General features: G+C 39.9%; 1 protein-coding gene across 1 annotated transcript in view; it reads left to right on the top strand.

The window, feature by feature from the left end:
* NIBAN1 (niban apoptosis regulator 1) overlaps window positions 1-13,598 on the top strand; it is a 153,018-nt gene that overhangs the window by 91,263 nt on the left and 48,157 nt on the right. The gene's annotated exons all lie outside the window — the stretch shown is intronic.

Raw genomic sequence — 13,598 nt, 5'->3', positions numbered from 1 at the left:
AAGCAAGATGTTGCCAGGGTTGGCTCCTTCTGAGGGCTGTGAGAGAAGGATCTGTTCCAGGCTTCTCTCCTTGCCTTCTAGAAACATCACTCCTATCTCTGCCTTCATTTTCACGTGGCATTTTCCCTCTGAGCATGCCTGTGTCCAAATTTTGCCTTTTTCTAAGGACACCAGTCATCTTGGGCTGGGGGCTCAACCTATTCCAAAATGACCTCATCTTAACTAGTTAACATCTACAATGACCTTATTTCCAACTCAGGTCACTTTCTGAGACACTGAGGATCAGAACTTCAACATAGGAATTTTGGGGGAACACAATTCAACCCAAAACAGATTTCTTACTTTACTGCCAGCACATTCATCAGGGTATTTAAAAATAGGATTCACAGTGTAATTTATCCAGAATTTTTTTTTCCCAGTGAGAGGCCTGGTTAAAGTACAGAGCCGACCATACTGCTGAGCACCCATAGATAAAATTTAAATGGTATTGGAAAATTAATTGTCCCTAATACCTCTTTTAAGCCTGAGTTTGTTTTGCAACCACGTTGCATTGCCCTTGAGGTTTGGACGCTACACATTTGCCACCTTGGCCTTGGGGGAAAGGCTGAAAAGCTAAAGCTGATTGATATTCAGAAAGTTTTCAAGTTCCAGGGCCACTTTAGGAATCAGTGTTTCAGTCAACTGTATGTTGAATGCTCTCTGCAGCTATAGCACATATCAGCCATAATGATAATAATGAAGAAGTCTCAGGCATCAAGGTTAAACTATACCCTGTATGCTATTTGTGACATGATAGAGAAATGTGGTCTCCAGTTTAGAAAGCTTTTCATTAAATATAACTCAAACCCTTCCTATATATAAAGGGTTCAGCCTCAGTGCTCTGAAAACTTTGCTTAATCAGAAGCCCTTATTCATTTAAGAGTATCCACAAAGATTTTTAACATGTTTTTCAAATGTGATCTGTTTAACCACTTGCTCTGAAGGAGTCTGCAGTCAGGGTGGAGGTGAGGAGACTGCTAAAATTTCAGATTCCCTGGCTTTACCCCAGACCTACTAAATCCAAATTTCTGAGGAGAGAAGCCCAGAAATCTGTGTTTTAAACCAGCATCCCTTCAAAGTTATGCCATTGTTGCTGCCGAGTCTTCCTCTCAAATGTAAGGCATTTTTCTTTAAGCAACTTAATTTTTATTTTTTTTAAATCACATTCCTGGTAGAGAGTTAGGATTTTTTAAAAAAAAATTTTAACATTTATTTATTTTTGAGAGAGAGACAGACCACAAATGGGGGAGGGGCAGAGAGAGAGGGAGACACAGAATCTGAAGCAGGTTCCACGCTCTGAGCTCTCAGCACAGAGCCTGACGCGGGGCTCGAACTCACAAACCTGGAGATCATGACCTGAGCCGAAGTCGGATGCTTAACCCACTGAGCCACCCAAGCGCCCCGAGAGTTAGGATTTTTATAATGTGAAATCAGTGTTTAAAGTGGTGTTCAATAAAATAGCTTAAAATAGTGAATGGCCACAATGTACTTAGCCATTAAATGGTAAAATCAAACCACTTATTTATGCTTTGTAGTTAGAGTACCACAATTTCATAGAATTACCTTTTTGAAGACAATCTTAATTCTAATAGCAACTACAACTGAGAAATATTTATTTAATGACTTTTGCATTTCCAATGTGAGCCTTTTTCTTTTCTACTGCATTATATAATTGCATATAAAAGCTCTCAGTCTGGCAAGCTGTACCTTGAGTTTGAGTGTGTGGATGATCTCCTCTACTAAGATGAAATAACTCTCTCCCCTTCTGCCTGTGTCCTCTCCTTCTGACTATTGTAGGGGAGGAAAGTTTTGTTCGCTCCTTTTAGGGTCCCTGGCTGGGTCTGAAAATCAGACTGACAAACATAGATTAACAGGACAAAAGCATACACATTTGTCTAATAGACATGGGAGCCTTTATAATGAAATGAAGATCGGGTGCCTGTGTGGCTCAGTCGGTTGAGCGTCCGACTTCGGCTCAGGTCATGATCTCACAGTTCGTGGGTTCGAGCCCCGCATCGGGCTCTGTGCTGACAGCTCAGAGCCTGGAGCTTGCTTTGGATTCTGTGTCTCCCTCTCCTCTGCCCCTCCCCTGCTCATGCTCTCTCTCTCTCTCTGTCTCTCTCTCTGTGTCTCTCTCTTTCTCTGTGAAAAATAAATAAACATTAAAAAAAAAAAAAAAGAAAAGAAAGAAATGAAGACCTGAAGAAACAATTACACCTGAGTGTTTTTATGCTGGGTTTGGTGCAGAATGGCAAGTTGTAGAAAGACCTGACAGGCCAAAGAGTATGAGCTGAATGTAGTAAACTGAGGGAAGCTTAGTAAGGTCTGGTTTTCAGATTCTTCTGGGTGCTCCTCTGTCTTGGATGTAAGGATGCTTCTTTCCTCCAGGTGTAAGGAGGTCACCTCTCACATGGGCGATAAGGGTCAGAGAAGGTCAGGGAGATATTCCAGTTTCTGCCATTTTCTCAAACTACTCCAGCTTAGAAATTCAATATGCTGAGGTGCCATATTTGGGGAGAGCGTGTTCTGAACCCCATTACTATCTTCTACCTCTAACTGAGAGATGGCTATAAAATCCCAGAGGTAAATAATACCTCTGAAAGTTATTTAGTCTTTTTCCCTTGCTGGTCAGCTATCTCAGAGGCCATGCCTGATGAGGGCAGGAACCATGTGATATAAAAATTTGAGTTACCTGTCTGCTGCCTTTAAGTTCTATATAGATCAGTAGTAACAGTTAACAGTCCATGAGGGCTCCCTGGGTGCTCGCACAGGCATGGAAGCAAAAGAAACTGTGCTGTTCACTTCACAGGGATTAAATCAGTGATTCTTCAACTTCTGTGGGTATCAGAGTACCTGTTAAAACACAGATTGCTGGGCCCCATCCCCAGAGTTTCTGAATCACTAGGTCTGGGTTGGGTCCTAAGAATTTGCATCTCTGACATGTTCTCAGGTGATGCTGATGCTGATATTCCTGGTCTGGGAACCATACTTGGAAAACCACAGTATTAACTCATTTCATCCTCACAGCAATCCTGTGAGGTAGGCACTATTGTTTTTATCATCCCCATCTTATAGACCAGGATTCTGGCTGGGAACAGCTGGTGATTAATACAAGATTTTAAACCCAGGCAGTGTGACTCCAATGCCCATGCTCGATCTAGCCCACTGCACCACGTGGCTTCTCAATAGGCAAGTACTTATTAAGCACCTACTGTGCATCCATTATTTGACTAGCTGCTATAATAAAAATCTAATCCAACTCCTTATTCAGGCCCACATGATGTCAGGTGAGTCACTTCTTACTGAACTTGACACCAGCATGTTTAATTTTGTAATATGTATCTGAGTGGGAAGTGAGCTGCTGTACATTTATTGAAATTAAAGCAGCAACTGAGATGTAGAAGTTAAGTCTTTTCTCTGCTTTTAAACATGAAGTTGTGCCTTAACCCAGATGTGTTTTCCTGTGGTAGATTGTGTACTGTAAAAATGCTCTCCAAAGTCAATTTTCTTGGCTTGTACAAATATACAGCTGAGAATAATTTTGTGGGGTGTGTTGCTGGGGTGGGATTGAAAATTCATGGTACTTATGTATTACCATCTCCTTATGTTTTAAGTACTTAGCCTTTATTTTTTCTTCCTTTCAGCATTTTCTTATGCTGGTTGGATTTCTATATTGGCTTATTGCTGGGGGAAAGTCCTGACTTGACCTGATTTTTTTTTTTTTTTTTTTTTTAGTGTTTTATTGTGAAGACCACAAATTATGCTTCAAGCGATCACCATCTGGCTGTTAGTGGGACATTCCTTTTTCTAAGGGGATCAGAAAGGGAGGTGAAAGAGAAGGAAGTTGGGGAGGAGCAATGACATCATAACACCCACTTTCAGACCAGGCTACTCCCTCCTAAGTTCCCTTTCCTGGGGGAGATCAGGGCATGGGCTATGTAAGTACCAGCAAAGAAAAGAACTGAGACTTCTCTTTATTTGTACTTCCCTGTTCCTTCCCCAGCTTTCCATAGAAATTAGAGGACTGCCCAGACTGTCCGAATGCCTAGATTAATGACAATCGTCTTTCTTCTAGTTTCGTGCCTGTGTATCAGGGATAAATGACACCTTAAGTGATGAGATAGGCAAAATTTGGAACAAAAGAACCTTTATTAAGTATCTACCATATCCATAACATTGTCTTAGATGCTGGACGGGGTGGTGGGTGTGGGTGTGCAGGGGGCGGAGAACAAACCAAAACCAAACAGCCACTGCCTGTAAACAAGACTCAGTTGTAAGGCTCACCCATTCCATCAGTAGTGGAGAGTTTGGGGAATTGGTTTCTCCTAACTTTCAAGGACAGGTGGAATAACAACTGGGAAGTAGACCAGGAACATCATTTTACCTCCTTCCATCTCTCTTCAAGTCAGCTCTTGCCCAGCCTGCAGTGTCTCTGTTCCAGAGAACATGGTGAATCAGGGTAGATGCATTCCTATAACACATCTTAACCATTGTCCTTCCCTTCTTCAGTCCCTTGTGGGGAGAATAATAGTTAAAGGTCTTTCCTCTTCTTTTCTTTGTCACTCTTTACCAGATCAGATTAGGTATTTTCACGTTTTGAGATCCAAAGCCTTCCAGCAAAGCCGTAGACTCCTTTTAGGCAATGCTAATGAGTCATTCTTGCCAACAACATAGGTAGTTTGCATCCGTCTAGCACTTCTTGTCAGAGGAAGCTTAACATACCCAGAGTGAGCTGTACTTCCTGGCACTGTGTGCCCTAGTCACTAACCACAGAATTTTGCAACAAGGCCATTCATTAAAGACATTCAGTATTACAGCTGGACCATTTTTCATATGTGTGTTGTGTATGTATGTGTGTGTGTCGTGTTGTGTGCGATGGGGGCTACACCCCAGCTCCCTTGACAGCCTCACTGACATCACTGCATCAGCACAGACACTGTGCTCCATATCTTTTATGCAGATACAGGTCATCGTAGTTTGTGTTTGTCTTTAAAATGAGCCAGTTTACCCACTTGTGTGCTGATGGATGAACAATAGGATGGAAAAGAAATATTGAATTCTGGTTGGCTAAAACAAATGCAAAACTTCCATGATTTCTTCCATAGATGCCTTGGAAGCAAAATGTTCTTAGGATTGCCAGCGAGTTCTAAATATCATTAATATTATTAATTATGAGGTAGGTTGATTGACATCTGTGGTTCAGTTTGGTTTTGATGAAGCATAGGGAAATTCCCAGCATAGATGATTGGACTGGGAGGATGGTCTAAATTTTTTCCATCTCTGGCTTCTCTTCTGATTTTGTAGTTCCGTCTTCGGTGGTTTTTATTTTTTGTTTTTTTAAGGTTTTTGAAGTAATCTGTACACCCAACGTGGGGCTTGAACTCACAATGTCAAGATTGAGAGTCGAATGTTCCACTGACTGAGCCAGCCAGGCGCCACCATATTCCCCCAAGTGCAGGAAAAAAATTGGCGATTTTCAATGAATACAGTACTGCTCTATTCATACCATTTTTCCTTTTACCAAGTCAAGAATCTGAGTCTCCTATGGCCTCATTAAGATGTTCCTGGAAATGTAAATTTGATAACTGAAGAGAAGGGAACAGATTTGAAATTGAAATATTATAATAGAGAGGTAACGATTGGGGCTAAATGGGCAGTTACACATTATATTCTTGAAATTGTACTTCTTGCCTGCTTAGTTTTCCTCCAAAGAACATAACCTATAATTACTACACTATTTTTACTGCCTTTTGCTTCTTTCTACCTTAGAAAGAAATCATGGACCAGTTGCTCATTTGGGACTCATTAGTTCAGTTTTCTGAAGGCCTTAGCTTATATGTCATTTGCCCTGGAAAGCCTTCCTTAATTTGTCAGGGTTAAATAAAAGCTTCTCTGATTTTCTTCTTTCTATCTGTGCATTTGTCTGTCCTTCCTTCTTTCCTCTCTGTTATTACTTCCATCACACTACCAACCGTATTATATCATCCTTGACTGATTACTTGTCTGACTCTTAAAACTGGAAGCTCCTAGAGACCAGGCCAGTTCCCTTCTACTATTGCTTCTAACAACAGGTCTGGGGTATAGTAAGCATGCATACATTTTCTTATTTTTTAACTGAATGAAAGAGCATAGGGAGGGGGTGATTATTTGAAGAAGTGTCTAGAAAGGGTAAGAATAGTTAACAAAGCTATTCAGAGTGTTTTGGAGGAGGGTCCAGTTTACTAGTATTAACAGCAAAGGCAGTTCCTTGAAAGACACCACTTTCGTCCTTGAATACCTTACAGTTTTTTGCTTATTTTCCGTTTCTCCAAAGGTGCATCAATTTTACAACTTTTTCTCTTGCTCCTCATCACTTGGTGTCATTCCTGTTTAGTCTTTCTTCTTTTTCCTTTTTAAGTATATTTATTTTGAGAAAGAGAGAGAGGGAGAGAGCAGGGGAGGGGCAGAGAGAAGGAGAGAGAGAATCCCAAGCAGGCTCCGTGCTGATGATGCAGAGCCCCGTGTGGGGCTTGATCTCATCAGCTGTTGAGATCATGACCTGAGCCAAAACCAAGATTCAGACACTTAACCAACTGACCCACCCAGGCACCCTTAGTCTTTCTTCTTGATATAAAACAGCACTTGGGACTTATTATTTGGATGATTTGTGAATATCAATTTTACTAGTTGATTTCTGATCAAGAATGGCCAGGCAGAGTGATTATTATGTCATTATTTAAATGAATGGTTTTGCTGGCTATGCCTCATTAAACATCCCTTCTTTTGTTTAAAAAAATCCTTATTATCTTTTATATATCTCTTTTCGCTTTATACATGATCCTTTAGACTCACATTGGTAACTGTAACTTTAATGTCATCACTTTTGGATAAGTAACTTAACAAAAGAAGAACACAAACATTTCTTCACCTTTGTGAATGAAAGACTTTTCCTCTCACATTAAAGTGGCTTCTGGAACCCTATCCCCTCCATGAAGCTTACTAGAATAATTCCAAGGCAGGGATCTTTTTCCAATCCTACCCTATTCAAATGTGTAAGTCACATTTGTTCATGAACTAAAATAATGCACGTGTAAAGTGTCTATTATTAGATAGCTCAGAGAGGAAGAAAATGGAAATGAAATATTTTGTATGTAATAACTTGCAGAGATATGATTGTAAATTGTAATGGTAAAATAGTGGTTAACATTGCTAATATTTATTGAGCACTTACCATGTGCCATGTGCTAAGGTTGACAATGGTCATATGGGTTAGTGTTGTCTTGAAGAAACTGAGGTTTGGACAGGTAAAGGAACCTGTGTAGGAGGTGGACAATTAATCAAGTGGTAGACTTAGAACTGAATTCCTCAATGCTTCACCCTGAAGCCCATGCTCCTAACTGATGTGTATTTAAGAGCTCGGCAGCTGAAGGATTACATTCAGTTTTCCCCAGCACATTTCAAGAGGGATTTTAGAAAGTAATAATACTAGTAACCAGTCTTTGAGTGACTATACTAGGTAATGTACTGTGTGTCTGATATATGTATGTTCTTTCTATCCCTATGACAATACTAAGCAGAAGTATTTTAGCCCCATTTTTCAGACAAACAAACCGAGGCTCATGGAAATTAAGAAATTTGTGTAATGTCACAGAGCTATCAGATAGCTAAGCTCTATTCATACACAGATGTGTGTTCTTGCTGCTGCAATATTAGAGTGTGTTCAGAGAAGTGTTGAATAGTATGAGGTCCGGAAATTAGGTTGTATTCTGAGAAAACCAAATATGTGCAGCTTCACAATGACTGAGGAGAGGAAAAGTCTTCAAATATCTTCTGTCACGTGGAAGAAGGGTCAGGCATATTTTATTTTGCCTCAAAAGGCAAAAGTGTCTCTTGTAAATGCAGGCGGTCCTGATTCTGAAATCCCAATTGTAGTTGCTTGCTTCTAGAAGTTTTATTTAATTCAAAGTAGGAATTGAATCTATAGTTCAAAATTACTAACAACTAAATTTGAACTCAGCTAGAGCTCCTGAGTGACATCTATTACATGCATCACAGTATTAGAAGGAAAAACACTTCCAGAGTAACAGAGACAAAGTCTCAAGTCTGCTCCATATCTGCCAGAGTGAAAACAAAAATAACCTTCTTCTTTTTGTCCCTCTAAGAAAGTATCAGTAGTTCCAGAGGATGATAAGGTCAACTGATGAGTTAGGAGAGGGGAATTGCCTCAGTGTTCAAGCTTTCAGAAGGCAGAGGACATTAAACAAGTCAACTAATAATACCTACCACAATATTGTGGTAATGAGGTAAGTCAGCTACTGAACATGAAGTTCTTGGGGCTCCTTAGAGGAGGCACATAATGTTAAATTAATAAACCTGATGAAAGGTTGAGCACCAAGTAGGAAGTGATGTGAACAGGATCAGGAGACCCGGGATCAGCCATTCTGAGGGTTGGCCATCACTTCACATCACAATACAGGGTTTGATGTCAGCTGGGAAGGAGGAGCATTTAAGGATAAACAAGCAGCCCCAAGATAAGGTCTGCAGGTGATTTTCCAATATGTACTTTGGCATGGTCTGATGTTGACTTGGTGCAAAGAAAGACCACGTGAACCTTGTCATTATTTCCTTTCTTTGAATGGCAGAGTAACCACGGGTGCCCTTGCACCTGTGGGCGAAAGAGGAGAAAATTTGCTTTTCTTTCACATGAAAGGACATTGGAACACTTGGTTTCTGATGGTAACATAAGACTACACAGTGCTAGTTAAAGAGGTGCTGGGGAAGGTGGCTTTGTGAAACACACTAACTCTACTCCTGGACACAGAACCAGGTTAAGTATGAGGAACTGCCCACCTGCCTGCCTGCCTTCTTTCCTTCCTTCTTCCCGCTCTCCATCCCTCCCTTCCTGTGCCAAGTAATACCTACTGAGCACCTTTTGTATATCAGGCACTTGCTAGGTGCTGGGAATCCAGTGGTGTACAAAGTAGATTGGATATGATCCCTGCCTTGTTAGAGGTAAAAAGCTAGTAGTAATAAAGAGAAAATAGAATTAGAACTTGAGATGTGTATGTAAAACATTATAACAGAAGGGCTTGATTTAGATTGGCTCAAGGAAAGGATTCTGTGAAAGAGTAACATGGAAAATTAGACCCGAACAATGTAAGATCTAGGGCAAGAGTTGGCAAAGTATGGTCTATATACCTTACTCACTCTCTCTTCTCTCTCTCACCAAGTCTGGCTACCTGTTTTTATGTGGAAAATGACCATACTATTCACCTGTGAATTTTAGAGTTAGTCTTGAGATACAATGGCAGAGTTGACTAGCTCCAACAGAGACCTTTACGCCTACAAAGCCTGAAGTATTTACTAATTTGCCTTTTACAGAAAAAGCTTGCTGACCACTGGTCTAGAAAATCCTTGAAAATAAGAGCTACAGTATTTACTTTGACCAATGCACTTTTGGGGAATGTGAGCCATAGACTTCGCATGAGTGAAAGGTTTGCAGGCACAAACTATTTGGACATCCAGTGTATGTCTCTTCATGAGATAAGCTTTCAGCAGACAAAAAGCTTTCTCCAAAACCTGACAGTACATATTTCAGATGAATTTTCTCCTTGTGGAGAGTGTTATGGTGTGGAGGTCATAAGCTTTACATTTGGAATCAGATTATTTTGGATTCAAACCTAGGAACTATGTTATTGACCCTCGTTACTCTTTAGTTTTCCCAAACAGTTCTCATGAAAACTACATGAAGTAATGTGACAGTACTTTGTACAATGACTGGCATACAGTAAATGTTTAATATATATCGTTATTTTTAATATCAAAAATACTTTCATAAAGTAACACATCAATTTTGTAATATCGTCCCATAAACAGCCTTCATGGCTTTTTAAATTTTATTTTCTATCCTAATAAAACATTTTTCATGATGTCTGAGGATAATTAAGCATGGCGATATCTAAGTCACAATTTTATAATGTTTTGAAGTTGATTTTATATTTTGAAAAAAAATTTTTAATTCTTTTTTTTTAAGTTTATTTATTTATTTTGAGAGAGACAGAGACAGCATGAGAGGGGGAGGGGCAGAAAGAGAGAATCCCAAGCAGGCCCTGTGCTGCCAGCGCAGAGCCCAACACAGGGCTTGAACTCAAGAAACGGTGAGATCATGACCTGAACCAAAACCAAGAGTTGGACGCTTAACTGAATGAGCCACCCAGGTGTCCCAGTATTTTGAAGTTTTTAGCATGTTTAAAAATTAAAAAAAATGTTTTAATCTGGAAATTTGAGGAATTCGCCTTCTTTGTCTTTCCCATCTCCCTCCCCATGTTCTATACCTAAGGATCGTGTGCTTTCTAATTCCCTTGCTTACTCCCAACTGCCTATAGCTTTGCAGATCTCTAAATGCCCCTCAAGGCTCATCTTCCTCCTCATGGCTCCCTCAGCCTACAACCATGGCCTGTATTAACTCATTAACTCTACAGCTCAAATTCCAACTGCATCCAACACTGCAGTTCTTCAGTTTATTTTTAGCCATTCATGAGAGGGCCTATTCTTTCTACCTTTTCTTATTTTCTCTCTCTCTTTCTCTGCTATCTACAGTCCTTGTGCTGACCTAACCATTGCCCCCTCCATGTCACCCCCTAGCTCATTCTTTGCTGAAGTTCTGACTCTGGTTCCAGTTTCCTAAGGCTCTGATGTGCAGGAGTACGTGGGCACTGATTGACTATCATCTGAAAAGCCATGAGGCAAAAGGGTGGCAAAGATGAGAGCAAACTGCCTTGCACACACCCACCCAGCTGTCCCCTCTACTGTTCCAGACCTTGGTTCCCTCCTGAACAGTGGAGTTTTCACCATGCTGTTCATGAAACTGGCACCCAGACCTTCCTTTGAAATGCCTATTTGGTGGCCAACAGAAATTGAATGAGATTGCAAAGCACATCAGCAATGCACAGCAAGTGAGCGTTGCTTCCACACTGTGGGGATGGCTTCACACAACCATGAAAATAAGCATTGGCTTGATTGCCCAGTCAGGAAAAAAAAATCAGAATGGGCAGAACAGAAATTAGGTAGTGAGATGTACCCTGCTTCTGCTTTCTGATCCTTTTTGGTTTGTTTGTGTGGTCTACATGGTTACTGGGGAAATACAAACGTAGGCTTATGTTCTTTGAACCCAGTGACATGGGAAGCAGAGGGATCAAATAAAAGGATCTTAGAGACCACGTACTCCACAGACATCATTGATAGATACGAACACAGGGTGGTTGAGAATTTACCCAGGATCACGTGGAGGAAGAGAAGCATTGATAAACGTAGGTATGCTGAGGACAGATTTGCAGAGAGCAGAGGGTTTTAATGAGCCAAATGGTATTTTCAGACAAATTTTGTTTCCCCCTTTAAAAAAAAATTTTTATGTTTTATTTTTGAGAGAGAGGCAGGGGGAGGGGCAGAGAAAGAGAGGGAGACAGAATCCACAGCAGGCTCCTGGCTCTGAGCTGTCATCACAGAGCCTGATGTGGGGCTCAAACTCACCGTGAGATCATGACCTGAGCCAAAGTCCGATGCTTAACTGACTGAACTTAACCCAGGTGCCCCACGTTTCCCCATTTTTTATTTAAAAATTTTCGCATCTGTCATCCATGTATCATATATATATATATATATAATATATATATATTATATATAATATGACATATACATAACTGTATACAAATGCATAAATTTGACCATATCATAAATGCTAGACTTCTGTTTTTTAAAGCAAGAGTGTGCACAAGCAGGGGCGAAGGGCAGAGGGAAACAGAATCTTAAGCAGACTCCACATTCAGTGCAGAGCCTGAAACAGGGATCGATCCCACAACCCTGGGATCATGACCTGAGCTGAAATCAAGAGCCAGACGCTCAACTGACTGAGCCACCCAGACGTCCCAGACCTTTGTTTTGCTTGCTCTCTCCTCCCATTCTCTCCATTCCTGCGTAAACAATATTAAAAACCCTGTGTGTATCTTTCCATGTTTTTCTCCATATATTCACACATACATTATGGGGGGGGGGTTCTGTCACTGATGTTTTACAAAGTGAGACTATGTGATACATACTTTTCTGTATTTTGTTTGAAGATTCATAGCTTGAGTGTTCAAAAACAGGAAATGCTGTTTGATAAGGACAGGTCCTAGATGCTCTATGTGGTTTGCCTCCATTCTATGGATCGTGCTCTTCCCTTTCCCTGAACACCTGCTCCTTGCCACAGTTCAACCTGTCCTTGTCTCCCTGGCTCCCTGCCCCAGGGAGACATTGCTATCCCAAGCCAGAGGGACTCCTTCCTCTTCTGAATTCCCATGACTCTTGGCTTTTTCTGATAACATTTGTTACACCCTTTATTGCATTATGGGTGATTATGCATTCTTGTTACCAAAATTTACCAAATGAAGCATCTTCCATGTGGTTGTTTGGGGATGCTAGGGACATGGTGCTGAACAAAAGGTGGGATCATTATTTCCCACACCAGACTTTACTCCCATAAACCAAATCTTATTCCGTTGTATTCAGAGCCTTCCTCACAGTGACTCACACATAAAATGTGTTCAACCCATGTTCTGTGAGTGAGTGAATCTATGATAGGGAATGGGCCATGGGACTAATAACTTTGGTGGAAATGTGATATTATCAGTTCTACATCAATCAATTATCACTTTTTTCCTAGCTTTAAAATTTTAAAACTATGCTGTATTTGTTGCTTTTTCCTCAAATGTCCTTGGTAAAAATTTCCAAGTTTTCCAGAATTGATTTTCATTAAAGAAGTAGACACATACATAAATACATACATACATACATACATTCATAATTTTTAGGGTCCCTACTATACTTTAGGTTCCATAAGAAGCATTGGAGATAAAATGGGGATCAAAGGTAAACTCACATCAATAGAATGGCCGTTTGAAAAACTGGCCGTCTGGTCAGTTTCTTCCAGATGGCGTGTAGTCACATTTTAAAATCTAAAATTATGAGATCTAATTTATAAAACAGGTAAAGAAGTCAGTCAGCAGCCTAAAGCATATTTAATATTTGATACCTATATTTAAATTGAGAAGCGAGTAAACATAGCTTTGAATATTCTAGATCTGTGGACTCTAATTTATAATTAGAAAAAAAGTAGGAATAATTCAAAAATAATTAGTATTCCCAGTCCTTGATACTGAAAAATAACAAACGTTTTAAAGAATAAATATTGCCAGTATAACTCAGTTTTCTTGTATGTCGTAATAAACATTTATTTTAATTTAGACATTTAGATACTTATCAATCAACTAGAAACATGGGTCTAAATGAATATTTATACATTCATTTAATTAGAAACCATGTGGATTAACACTGATCAGATCTACATTCATTTATTAAACAAATATTTATTGAGCATATACTATGTGCCAAGCCCTGTTTTAGGCACCTAGGATACAACAATGAGCAAAACAAAGATCCCTGTTCTTGTGACACTTATATTCTAGTTAGGGACTAATGGTTGAGACAGGAAATAAATCATAAACATAATAAATAAGCAAATTATATAGTATGATGGAAATAAG

The sequence above is a fragment of the Leopardus geoffroyi genome, chromosome C3, assembly GCF_018350155.1.
Source record: "Leopardus geoffroyi isolate Oge1 chromosome C3, O.geoffroyi_Oge1_pat1.0, whole genome shotgun sequence".
NCBI lineage: Eukaryota > Metazoa > Chordata > Mammalia > Carnivora > Felidae > Leopardus > Leopardus geoffroyi.
The sequence above is the reverse complement of the archived record's forward strand: the minus strand, read 5'-3'. Positions and strand labels throughout refer to the sequence as shown.